Source organism: Labeo rohita, unplaced genomic scaffold, assembly GCF_022985175.1.
Source record: "Labeo rohita strain BAU-BD-2019 unplaced genomic scaffold, IGBB_LRoh.1.0 scaffold_207, whole genome shotgun sequence".
Classification (NCBI taxonomy): domain Eukaryota; kingdom Metazoa; phylum Chordata; class Actinopteri; order Cypriniformes; family Cyprinidae; genus Labeo; species Labeo rohita.
The window spans coordinates 29,468-43,637 of NW_026128297.1; the positions used below are offsets into that span (position 1 = coordinate 29,468).

Here is a 14,170-nt window from a genome sequence, read left to right on the forward strand (position 1 = left end):
ACTAAGTGCTGGGTTTGTCAGTATTGAAATTATACTGTTTGCAGAGTCTGATAACCTACACATACACTTGTACATCAAATTACGCAGCACAGCAGAGCAAGTTCGCACACCAGCACAGACAAACATGTGGCTTGCACTGCTCCATCGTGGAACCTTAAGCAACAGCCTCAATCCATCATTATATGCTACACAGAGTTTCTGCATGCTACTCTGTCTGTAACACTGCCACAAATGGACAGTATACATGTACAAAATGCTCTAAAAAGTGTAGTCCTAACAAATTCTGAGCACATACTAAATTTGTGCATCAGCATATTAACTTGAGTGTACATCATGCAACACTGTCTGTAAATGTCCCTATCATCAGACAAGTCATCAGTTATACAATGTTCTAAGTATTTACCTCCTTGCATACTTTAAGGACAATACCAGACAGAGAATGAAATGTTTCTGAAATGTTTTGATATTAATCAATATTTCACTATGACAGGGTGGACATGTTAAGCTTGACAACATTCAACTACAAACACAATATGAGGAAAAATAGGAAATTAAGGGACACATGTAAAATGCTTAATATCATTATGCAAACAGAATATTAATTATAACTTATGACTTTTTTATTATTATTATTATTTATTTATTTATTTATTTATTTTTATTATTATTATTATTATTTTTTTATTTTTTTTATTTTTTATGTCATGTATCTACTTTTTACACTTACCGAAGTTAGCTGGCCAGTGTGAGGGACATGCCATAATCACATACATCCAATCAAAGAAAATGTTACAAAATGAGAAAAACATATTTCAAGAGACTTATCGTTGTACTTGTATGTGTGTAAATGTTTGGCCATTTATATTAAAACCTCAGAATTTCATTATTTTGCATTATGGTCATGATGAGTGAGTGATTCTGGTGAGGATACCAAAGGCACTTTTTAGTGATATTGACCTATATGTATGTACTGACTTCACCCAGTAGGCTAGAAGAAGCATGTGCATATTTCAGTAACAAGACTTTGATAATCTGATTTATTTCTGATATTGGCTTTATAGAAGTTGTAAATGGTCAGTAATTTAAACACTAGTAGTCAAATTGGCTACTGAGTGAAAAGCAAATTTCAAGATTGTACTTACCATTCCATAGTAGATCTCTTTGATCACAAAGGAATCTCCATCTGGGTTGACCACCAGAAATGCTTTTCCTGAAATCCCTTGTCCAAGTTTTTTCTTTATGGTGTACTCATGTTTTTTAAACAGTTCTACAATCAAAATTCAGAAAGAAAATACCTAAATGTTAGAGACTGAACTTTATTATGATCAAGCAACATTAGCAGCCTTTGGCATTAAGCTCTAAAACCACCCTCCGTCCTGGCCTCACTACAAGTTACGAACACTGAAAACATGAAATGGCTGACCCATAGTACCAACTGTTCATACTCCTAAAATCGTATTCAGAACAAATCTAAGTGCACTTCATATCTTCTAAATGCTTCAGAATTGCTGGATGTGCCTGTTAGCATGTACGACTGATGTGGTGTAAAATTTACATAATCTCAGACATATTTGGAAATTGTCTCTCTCACCTATATATTAGTTCTTTTTCACCCCTTCCTTCCCCTTATCCATCCTCCCTCCAATTAGCTCACTCAGAATGGTCAATAGTATAATATGTGAAGCGATCTCAAAAATCTAACACATGGTGAAATTTTACCTTTTTTAGGTTTTGATACCATATGAAAGCTTCATGTGGGTTCAAGCCATTTTAACTATATTTTTATTTTGTCCATAGCTTGAACATAAAAAAGGGTTATGCTATCTTAAGTTGGCTGATAACTATGATTTTCAGGAATGAAATTTTGATAAAAACAGGTTTAAAGTGAGAAGGCCTTCACTTTCATTTATGTATGGGTTTAACAAGAGCTGTCTGTCAAGTCAGGAGCACTATACAGCATCATTACACAAACAGACTAACTGTTTTCCGTTGTTTATCATGGGCATAGTTTTTGAACGTTTGATCACTCCTTGTATGTTTAGATCGCACGAATAGTGTACCTTGTAGTTTATATTTAGAAAAGCGAGCGCAGCATAACAGTTCGCACCCTCTCCACAAAACGACTGTCAATGGACACCTTCTCTTTAGCAACTTCATTATCCGATCCTTTATCTCTGGATGTGAAATAGCCCATTATAACATTGTTTAGGGCACTGACATCACCAAGATTGAGCAGATTCAGGCGAGTAAAATCATTTAAATGAGCTGCTACACTAGGCTACTTCAGACAACGTTGTTGTCCTCTGCCATCTCACAATATTGAAAAAAATAAAGAAATAAAATAAAATTTGCGTGCTATAGTTTACACAGGACTGGTGGGGAATGTGCATTGATACACCTATATTAAATATGTTACATGGTTTATTTTGATAGGTTAACTGTTTTTGTGGTGTAAAGAGAAAGCACCTCCTCAGCACGTTCTTAATCTTAACATAAGGGAAAGACAGTCATTTCTGCTTGCTGCAATAAATTGCTATTTTTCTGCACTAAACAAGTGAATTTTGCCAAGATATTTTTAGAGATGATAGACAAAATGTTACAGTATAATAATTTAATGAAAACCTAATTTTGACCAAAAAAAAAAAAAAAAAATAAATTATATTCAACCTATTTTTCGGGTTTTCCCAGATCGCATTACATATAATCTTTTATATGAATGCAAGTCTTATTTACAGCCATGTATTTACAGTCATGTGTCACTAAAAGGTAATAAAGATCCTGAGAGTTTAGAGATATTTTGTTCACTGTGTGCCATTTCCCTGTGTCTTTCATGGAGATTACCATCTGTCCCAAAAGGTGGGACATCACATCTAGGACTCCCACATCTAAGACTTGATCAATGCAGATTTCAATTGTTAGTTCCTGTCTGAATTTTAAAGGATGTTTGTCTTGGTCTGAGGTATTTAAGTGAAAGCTGCAAGAAGATCAGGGCACGTATGTAGTCAGATGAGCCCGCAGTGTGGAGTGTGTCCATATACTCCATACTATGTATTTTTCTGTGGTCAGGTATGCATCTTTTACTTTTTTTCGATTTATCTTTGAGAATGTGATGTTTTGTATTGATTTGATATTTGAATTGGCTATGTAATTGACATAATTCATATTACCTGACTGATAAATTGTTACATTTGATTTTATTCTGACTTACTCTGAAATTATTTTCTCAAGTAGATTAAGTGAAGGCGTATGTTTCTGCAGATCTGCGTCCAGCATTAAGTACATACTAGATCTCAAATTAGATGGAGCATGGTGAGATTGCACATCATGTGAGATTCTAGATTTCTGACTAACTGTTTGACTTTAGTTAAGTTGTTATGCAGTTGCATTAACTATGGGGGGTAGACAAAATACTACTGGAGTATTAGAAAGTATGGTTCAGGCATATTTCATAGTACTAGCATAACCTCTGATTATTGTTTGAGCTTTATTCATGTTGTACGTAGTAACTATCGTAGTAACTATCGGGGGCTAGATAAAAATACAATTGAAATATTAAAATATTTCATATTACTAAAATAACCTCTGATTATTGTTTCAGATGTGGAGTGTTTTGTCCTGAATTGCTCATATCTGTTGCTGTTAGGAAAATGAGAAAAGAGGTTAAAATACAATACTGCAAGAAAAAAAAAACTCAATACACAATACAGCACATAACAACATGCACTGCATACATTAGTTGCAAAGTGGGAATTGATTATTGAATGAGGAAAAGTTATTTTTAAATTATTTTTAATTATTGAATCATTTCAGTAGCATTAGCTCAATTCTGAGTCGGACTTCATCTGAGCAGCACAAATTCAACAAAACAAATGCAATATAAAACCAAAGCTTCACTACATCGTTTCATGATGTTAAAAACACTGAAATGGAAACATTCCTTTATGTCTAACTTATTTGTAAAGGCAACACAGCACACAACATAAGATTACACAACACATGAAAAGAAAATAATAGAAAAAAATGGTAACACCTTACAATAACGTTTATTAGTTAACTATTTAACATGAACTAAAATTAACTATACTTCTACAGTACAATTGATTGGTTTAGTTAAAACTAATTTCAGCATTTACTAATGCATTACAATAAAAAGTTGTGCTTGTTAACATTAGGTAATGCACTGTGAATTAACATTAACAATGAACAACTGTATTTTTATTAACTAATATGAACAAAGATAAATAAATACTGTAAAAAAAAAAAAAAAAAGTATTGTCAATTATTTGTTTATGTTTGTTAATACAGGTGCAGATGATAGAAGCGCGTCGGTGCCCTGGTTAAGGTCCGTGCGCACGGTTTTTGAAAGCATTCGTCTTGCAAATGTCAGTTTCTTTCTTAACCCTCTGGTTGTGTTTGGATTCCTGTCACACTTGTGGTGTTCCTGGTCAAAAATGACCGGACTCCAAACAATTGCTTATAAATCTGTAAATATGCTATATTATCACTAAAGATTGGATTCATTCTTTTTGTCAACTTGTTTTTGTTCATTTAGGACTGGTTTTGAGTTTCTATTTGCATCTGAATAATCGTAGGCCTCATTTATCCGAAAGTATGCAAAACTGTACAAAACTGCACAAAGTTACAAAATGGCTGGCCATTGAAAGTGAATGGGGAAGAATGAAAGTAAAAGAAACAACTAGTGTTCAGGAGCACTTTGTGATTGCAAACATAAAGGCCTTGGACCTGTGCATGTATAGATTCATGTATACTCACGCTATCTCACACAAACTATTGTGAGTATTATATTTATTTCATCCTACCTTGGACTGCATGCAATATACTTTTATGATAACTCTCTCTGTAATAAACCTCTCACACACTCACACGCTCAAACTGCCTTGTCTTTAGCTTAGGTTTTGAGGCTTTCTTGTTCTCACAGAGTAGATGAAAGTTTACAAATAAATGCTTTAGCACAGAAAGAGCTTCAGTTTCATAATATTGTCTCAGTTTGACAGTGTCAGTATGCAGGATATATAGAACTAAAATAACAGTTTTGGTTTGTTGTTCCATAAAATGTTATAATGCAAATAATCTTCATGTGTTCTTTTTTTTCTGTGTCACGATGGTCAGATTTAACAGAAACAGCATAAGTATTACTTTGAGGCCCTTTTCAGAACATAAAATCATTTCAAAATGAAGATCCTGCTTTTTGTGATCTTCCCCATTCACTTTCAATGACTGGCCATTTTTGATGAGTGTGACTTTGTGCAATTTTGTACAAAATAAAAGCATTTAAAAGAAAACTTCCTGATTAAACATTGAAGCACACTAGTGTGAGAAACAGTGCAAATTTTCATAATTTTTTATCTCATATTGTGAAAATTATTCACAAAAAAATGCTTTTTTCACTCAAAAAATTACAAAGAATTACTTTCAGAAAAATGAGGCCTGCAATTAATCAGATGCAAATAGAAACACAAAACCAGTCCTAAATGAAAGAAAACAAGTTGATGAAAAGATTAAATCCAATATTTAGTGATAATATAGCATAATGACAGATTTATAAGCAATTGTTTGGAGTCCGGTCATTTTTGACCGGGAACACCACATGTGTGACTTTTTGCAATTTTGTACAAAATAAAGGCATTTAAAAGCAAACTTCCTGATTAAACATTCAAGCACATTAGTGTGAGAAACTTTCTCTCATATTGTGAAAATTACTTATAAAAAATGATTTTTTCACTCAAAAAATGAGGGACCTTCTCTCAGAAAAAAGAGGCCTACAATTAATCAGATGCAAATAGAAACATAAAACCAGTCTTAAATGAAAGAAAACAAGTTGACAAAAAGAATGAATCTAATCTTTAGTGATAATATAGCATAATGACAGATTTATGAGCAGTTGTTTGGAGTCCGGTCATTTTTGACTGGGAACACCACAAGTGTGACTAAGTGAAATAAAAGTGAAATAAAATTGGGGTGTTATTGTAAGGTTTATTTGTGAATTTTATAAGCATATATGTCATTAGTCTCGCGTAGCCAGACCTTCAGACTGACGGCTGAAGGTCTGGAATTCATAGCAGCTTTCTTTGGCCAAGGCCCACCCATAAGGCCGTTTGACCGACATGTCAAACAACCAATCACAGTTCGTTTCGTTCAGCGTCACGTTTCGGGGGCGTGAAAATGTCCCCACAACAACAGACTGGCGTGCAACAAGTCAGTCAGCATAGAAAATCAAAGAAGGAGAAGAAAACAAGCAGTAAGTCATTGATCTCGTGCACGTATAACAACAATGGCGTCTGCATTATATCTCTTTTTGTCTCCACTAAGTGCCTCAAACAAAACTCCTGGGGCCGGTTGCATAAAAGGTTTAGACTAGTCTTAAAAATTTAGTCAGCTAATTTTTCTTTAAGACTGGTAATAATTTATTTAAAAACAGTTACTGAAAAATGTAAATTAGTCTAAGCTGAATCCAAAAAATAATAATGATTACCCTTTGGTTAACTGCTAGTTAGTCAGACAAATAGTTAAGACACTGTCTTAACATCGAGGCTAAGTTTATGCAACTGGCCCCTGGACATCTCTTAAAGAGTCTATGCCGTGAACCTCGCATACTTTTGAGAATCCTACGTTTAGCTGATCTTGATAAATGCTCATTGTCACTCATGTAAACACGACAGTTTTTCTTCTGCAATCACACGTCTGCGCTTTGTTTCCCGGCGGACCGAAAATAAACGCGACACTCGCGTCCCCCCGGAAATCCGATAAAATTCAACCAATCAGATGACGACTTCGACATTCCTGAAGTGTTTCCAGTTAAGTGTACCATATGCATCAGACGTTTAGCCAACGTTCCGTGGGCGTGACGTCTGAGGCTGAGACTAATATGTCATTAGCAAGGTGGCGTGTGTGTGCAGCGACAGAGTTTCCAAAATGTATTGTATTTTGCACAATACAATGACAAAGGCTTTATGTTCTTTATTTTTACTTAAAATAAAGTACTTATCAAACTTCTGTCTTTTCACCTCCAAAATAGTGTTTAATACGCAAATAGATCAAACTAAAGTAATTTTTCTTTGCACCATTTTTGTCTTCTTTACAATAGAACACAAACATGCACATTGTTAAAAAATGCACAAATACAAATGCAATTATTTAATTATATATATATATATATATATATATACAGCAAAAAATGTTTGTGGTTGAGGAAGGACTTTTGTCCTTTTATCAAGGATTTTTTAAATTTTCATTCAGACAATAGACATTCAATCACACGTCATTGTTTTTAATAGTAGTACTTTAAGTAACAATGATACACCACGATAAAAAAAAATAATAAAATAAATTTAAAAAACTACATACAAATGCATCATGACCGATAAAGTTATAACACTGCACTAAATGACTAACGGGTATGGGATGGCGCAATCGATACGCTTTGTATTTGAGCCTGGCGTGACGTGTCAGTCAGGTAACGAAGCTTCGTTTTTAAAGATCACATGACAGCCTCATTCGAGCAATGCTTCGGAACACTGTTTCGGAATACTACTGTGTCGAAAACTCGAAACGTGTGTCGACACTAGGTGTTGATCTACCCATCCCTACCAAACAGGCCCCGTGAAGTATTGTTTTGCCTGTGCAGACTCTACTAAGCGTTTCTCCTGTTTCATTGCCCTGTTTTCTTATTTTCCACGGTTTTGTTTATTGTCATAGTTTTGTTTCATTTCATTGCCATAGTTTTTGCCTAGTTTCATAGCCTTGTTCATTTGTCACTTTGGACTGCTCTCTCTTGGATTTTGACCTTCTGCCTGTTTATTGGATTCGTCTTCTGTCTTGCCTACATGTTACTGTTTGTTTGGTGATTGACCCTGCCTGTTTTGACTACACTGTGTTATAATAAAGCTCGCATCTGGATCTTACACGCTTCCCAAGAGTCCTGTTACAGAATACTTTGCCTACCAAAGATCCAGCGGCTTTTAGTACACAGACCACCATGGATCCAGCATCACGCCTCTTCCGCCTCCGCCAAGGTAACCAGTCTATTGAAGATTATGTTGTGGACTTTTGCGGACTGTGTTATTTGGTAGCATTTAATGATGTCGCACTTAAGGACATTTTTCGTCAAGGGTTAGACGAACCCATTCGCTCCCAGTTACCTGGGGGGAAAACTCACTGGACTTTAGAGCAGTATATTGACTATGCTTTGTTGCTTGCGGGATCATCATTTACTGTGGGGATCGCGGATGAGGGACCCGTGAACCTTCAGTAATCATTAAGCCAAAGCCTGCTTACGTCACACCTGCCAAGCCAAAGCCTGCTCAAGTTATGTCTGGAATTATTCAAGTCACGTCAGAGCCCTATCATGCCATGCCTGCCAAGCTAAAGCCTGCTCACATCACGTCTACCAAGTCACAGTTTACTCGCGTCACGTCTGCTGCTCCAAGGCCCGCTCACGTCATGTCTTCTGCTCCAGGGTCTGCTCAAGCCATGCCTGCCGCTCCAGGGTCTGCACCTGTCATGGCTACCAACCCCAAGCCAGTCCACAAGATGGCCGCCATCCCAGAGCCTGTCCACAAGATGGCCGCCATCCCAGAGCCTGTCCACAAGATGGCCGCCAGCCCCAAGCCTGTCCACAAGATGGCCGCCCCGTCTGAGCCCCTGGCCAAGATGGCTGCCACGCCTGAGCTACATCAGTCCAAAATCATCTCATCCAAATCTCCTCTCGTGATGTCTGCTGCACCCAAAGCAAATCAAGTGATGGCTGATCCTCTGGTGTCAAGTCAAGTCAGGGCTGCACTTTCAGTGCCAAGTCAAGCGACAGCTGTGTTTCCTGAGCCACGTCAAGTTACAGCTGCTGCTTCGGAGTCAAGCCAAGACACAGCTGTTGTTCTCCATTAGTCAAGCCAAGTTACAGCTGTTATTCCTGAGTCAAGCCACGTTACAGCTGTTGTTCCTGAGTCAAGTCAAGTTACAGCTGGGTTGTCTATGTTACGTCAAACCACAGCTGATTTCCATGAACCAAGCCAAGTTACAGCAGATCTTCATGAGTCAAGTCAAGTTGCTGCTGTCTTCCCCGAGCCAAGTTAAGCCACAGTTGATCTCCATGAGCCAATCCAAGTTACTGCCGTTGTTCCCGCGCCAAGTCAAGTTACAGCTGACTTTCACGAGCCAAGTCAAGTCACAGCTGGTCCAAAACACAAGCGAAGAAGAAACTGAAACAACGGATGCTTCCACATTTATTCTAAGATGATCATCAGACATAAAAAAAAAATCATCAAAACAGTGTAACGTTATGGAATAAAATGTTGACCCATGAAGAGGTAATAATTACTGTCAAGCTTTGGGGTGTTGATTGATTCCATCTACGCTTTGATTATCACTCTTAATATTTATTTATTTATTTATTTTTATGAAACTTGCCCACATTCAAGTGTTTATAAAAAAAAATGCATGAAGCTAGAATAAAATGTTTTTGTTTACAAGCAGATTCCCTGTTCTTTCTTTTGATGTTTTGTGTGTTCAGATGTTCATATAACAAAATATATACAAAAAATACCTACATAGTAACATAGTAGTACACTTAAATTATGATGTAAAGTTCACTTAAAAAAAATACGAGTATACTTGCAGTATGAAACTACTAAATGAGTTGTTTACTGAGACTATACGCCAAAGTGTACTAAAAATGCTACAAGTAGCCTGTTTAATTAGTAAACTATCAGTATACCTAAAAATTCACTTTTAGTATAGTTGCAGTACAATTTAAAAACATAGATGTTAACTAGTTGTGTACTCAGAGATTTACTACTTTTATACTTGAATACATTTATATAGGCAAGACAAGTTTATTTATATAGCACATTTCATACACAATGGTAATTCAAAGTGCTTTACATAAAAATAAGTAAAATAATCCTAAAAATAATAATCACAACAACAAAACAAGGAATTTAAAAACTTTCAAAATGATTTAAACTTTGATTTAAAATAAATTTAAAACAGTTAAAAAGGAAAGGATTATACACAGTGCAATCAGTTTGGACGTAGCACAGTGCTCATTCAGTAAATGCACAGCTAAACAGATGAGTTTTGAGTCTATATTTAAATGTAGCTCATGTTTTAGCACATTTGATCTCTTCTGGAAGCTGGTTCCAACTGCGGGCAGCATAATAGCTAAAAGCGGATTCCCCTTGTTTTGTGTGAACCCTTGGTATTTCTAACTGACTCGATCCTAATGATCTGAGTGGTCTGTTAGGTTTATATTCAGTGAGCATATCTGCAATGTATTTAGGTCCTAGGCCATTGAGTGATTTATAAACAAGTAAAAGTACTTTAAAATCAATTAATGAATGTGGGTGACGAATTCCCAAATATGAATGAACATGGATCGTATCAGCCAGCAGCTGACATCACCCTTGAGAACTGTGCTGATCTGCTGACGTTAAAATCTTAGAAAAATCAGAGAAAAGTAAATAAACAGGGAGCAAAGCGCGGAGCAGTAAGCAAGAACGTCCAAACAGTACCAAAGCCAGAAGAGTGTTACTGAATCAGTATTGAACATCAGTATTGGCAGGCACGGATGTTGCCTGTTCATTCCCAAGAGCATGTCAGGGGAGGTGTGCAGAGTGGTAAAATAATAATTATTATTGATTACATTAATAATAATGGGAACAATACCTTACAAATAAAAGGAAGGAGGTTTTTAAGATCAGAAATTTCTTAAACCGGTAAACCCCTGTAAACTTTTCAGTCCAAGGATCCAGTAAATGAATGCGTTCAAATAGTAAGTTCAAAACAGCTCTAATACAGAGAAAAGCGTACCGATTTCATCAGAGATTGCGGAGAGTCACGTCCAGATGTCAGAAAAACCTTATGGGTCGTTTATGGGAAATATGTTTAACGTCAGTTTTGCGCGTTGCATAACTTCCGTTCAAATTCTAATTTTATCTGCCTGTATATAGTTTGCAGTCGGTGAGGTATACTATGAGTTTGGTCTTTTAATGGCTGTCATTGTGTGAGCCCAGTGAGCCGCATTAAGCTTTTTTTTTTTTTTTTTTTTTTTTTTTGCAGAAACAGCATGAAGCCTTGCGCGTTCATTCACATTGTACATCTGCTTATCTGTAATCTACATACTGTAGTTCACATCATCAGTAAAGTGTATTCTGAGATCTGAGGTCTTATATCACTGCATTAGTTCACTGAGGCGCGTTCCAAGTGTGTGAATCCCAGAGTGTGACGTATGAGGGAAACCCCAGTATATACAGCACAGTGTCACACAAGCCATGATACAAAGTTAAGGAAACTAAGTAACCGAAAGCAATACATGTCTACATCATATGTAAAGTTAGTTGTCGGGTACAACAACATTATAATCTCCTTTGCATTAGGAGCTGCTTACATGTAGTCTACACGGGGAAACCAGTAGCAGAGAAGATGTTGAATTAAACGTAATTAAACATAATCAGCTTTTCCGCAAATTGATACTGGCCCTGATAGGGGTGTGACGCTTATCCGACGAGACAAGACACAAGACTGGGTTCACGATAATGAGACGAGATGGGATTTTTACACTTTTTTTTAAAAGAAATCCTCAGTGATGAAAGATATAGGGGAAAATAGTACTTTATTCAACTGAAAAACACAAAATGCAAAAAAATATAGGTGCATTTTGAAATTACCTTGTACTTTGTTCTACAAACAACGTGTACTTGTTCTATTTTAATTAATTATATACAGTAACAAACATGTAAACTAAAGCTGAATCATTCTAGACAAACTTAAACTTGTCTTTATCTCCTACAGATGACTTGCACGACCCTGTACCTTATGCTATTAAATTAGTTTTAATCGTTTAACCACCACAGCGTCTTGTCTCCATTGGCAACATCCACGATTTGTGTGGACTGCAAGTGACATTGCAGGTAGCAGAGAGTGCAAGTAGTGATTGCGAGTGACAATGTAATTTTTTTTTTTTTTTTTTTTTTTTTTTTTTTCTTGTCTTCACCACTTGGCTATTGTTGTAAAATGTTGAGAGATTCAATTAAAAAATATAAATAAATAAAATAAAATAAAAAATAAAACAGACTGCAAGTGACATCACTTCTGGAAGTGCAGCTGTCTAAGAGTGCAAGTCTGAGAGTGCACGTCTGAAAATGCACGTGCATGTCTGCAGCCAGACCCTTCTCGAATTTTCTGCCGAATTTGAACCACTGAATTTTTGGAAGTGAATTTGTAAAGTGAAATAAAATTGACAGAAATTTGCCTGCTGAATATTATAAATCTTATTTTTAAACAGATTGAATATTTGAGAAGTGAATTCTGGAACGTGAATATGAATTTTTGAATTTATAGTTATGAAAATGTGTATGAAAAATATTTTGAATTGAAATGTTCACAGCTTAAATAAACAACTATGTTAAATTTCAGAATACAAGGCATTAAAATGCAAGCACTGTTATTTCAATGTATTATTTTTTCATTTTTTTCAGAGCAATTCAACATGATTTTTTGTTTCAAAGACATTTGTCATTAATTTTCTTCCATACACTTTACAGAACTTTTTTATTTTCTTTTTTTTAATGTAATCAAAAAGTTAAGTAAACTTAAAGACATAAGTTTTTGGAGAGCCCATTACTCAATTAAATTGAGAGAACAGGGAGTTTATTTAATCAACTTGAGTTAATTCAGCTTGCAGTATCAAGGTTTGTATACTAATAAATATCTGACAATATAATTACATTTTGAATTATTGTTATATTGTTTGTGACATCAGATGCTGCTTTTTATGAAGAAAAATAATGTGGTTATAATATATATATATATATATATATATATAAATAATGTGGTTTGAAAGCAATATAATTTGCAGACTTACGGTTTAAAGAAGGAGGATGTTCAATGCTGTTATTGGAGGCACTGCTGTCATCACTGGAGTCAGAGTCATTGCCATGGCAATCCATCTTTAAGAAAACATTTCACTGCCTCTTAATAAGGCATCCATCACATTTATGTGTAAGTAAATTAAGCTAGTCATGTTCAATAAAAAATTTACAAGATGTCACACAATTAAATAAGATCTAATTTTGTGATGCCCTGTTACTAAGTTTATAAAGGACTTCAATGAATACAAATCCCTTTAAATGGCATCCTTAAACTGTTTAGTAGTTAAAGGTCGGGGTAGGGGCTCAAGGAACGCGGTTGGGAACCCCTGGAATAGAGGATGGTGGTAAGAATAAAGGGTTGTACCCAAATGGTTTCTGGTCCCGACTGACATATTAAATTTGGTTAGCAGCATTCTTCAAAATATCTTAGTTCCTGTTAGTGTTTAACAGAACAAAGACACTCTTGTTCTAAAAATTAAAACAACCTGAGAGTGAGTAAATAATGACAGAATTTTCATTTTTGGGTGAACTATCCATTTAAGGATACAATAATTATTTTGGTCAATTATTGGTCTATAATTTTGTTACAGAATTTCCAATTTAGAAGTATGTAGTAATGAACAAATAAAAAATAAAGTATTAAATATCATTTAAAAAAATTACTAATATTTCTATTCAATAAAATCATTGCAAATAAATAATTTACTCTCCCATAGAAATCTCATCAGCAAAGATTCTAACTTACCTTGAATTCTTCTGTGTCTCCACCTCACAGAAGACCTTCACAACTGCCCAGCTACCTGCTAAACAAAATAATCCAATAATAATCTTAAAAATACAGGGTTATATTTTAATAGGTTCAACCACTTGGAACTTATTTAGTTTTGCCCAGGTTCTGGGTAGTTTTTGTACCCAGACAGGCATATAGCATGGTATAAGCTACTATTTGTATTCATTTTGTTAATAAAAGTTCCATGATTAATTTATAGGCTAAGTGAGTTTAATGTTGTACTTTGTTGTATTTTGTTGTTGCAATTGACGCGGAATGCCGCTAATTTAAAAGTGAAAGTAAAATGTGCACTGCGCATATAAAAGCGAAGGAAAGCGAGTGAAAAGAGGGAAATTGAAGATATGTGCCATTGAAGTTCGGAGCCAGTTTCCTACTTTCCTCATGGCTGAGAAACTTGTTTCTGTTGTAACCAAACAGTTAACTTGCAAAAGCGGGAGAATAACGAAAAGAGAGTCCTCTCCAACAGATTATTTAGAAAACTGTTTTCAGCATATGT

The 14,170-nt window shown here is 35.4% G+C and overlaps 1 long non-coding RNA gene across 1 annotated transcript; it reads right to left on the minus strand.

Moving 5' to 3' along the window:
* Window positions 1-744: 744 nt before the first annotated feature.
* On the minus strand, window positions 745-13,736 carry LOC127159306 (uncharacterized). Its single transcript, XR_007826415.1, has 3 exons — window positions 13,630-13,736; window positions 12,878-12,962; window positions 745-1,267 (listed from the first exon to the last, which is right to left on the minus strand). It is a non-coding gene; the product is annotated as an uncharacterized LOC127159306 (long non-coding RNA).
* Window positions 13,737-14,170: the final 434 nt, after the last annotated feature.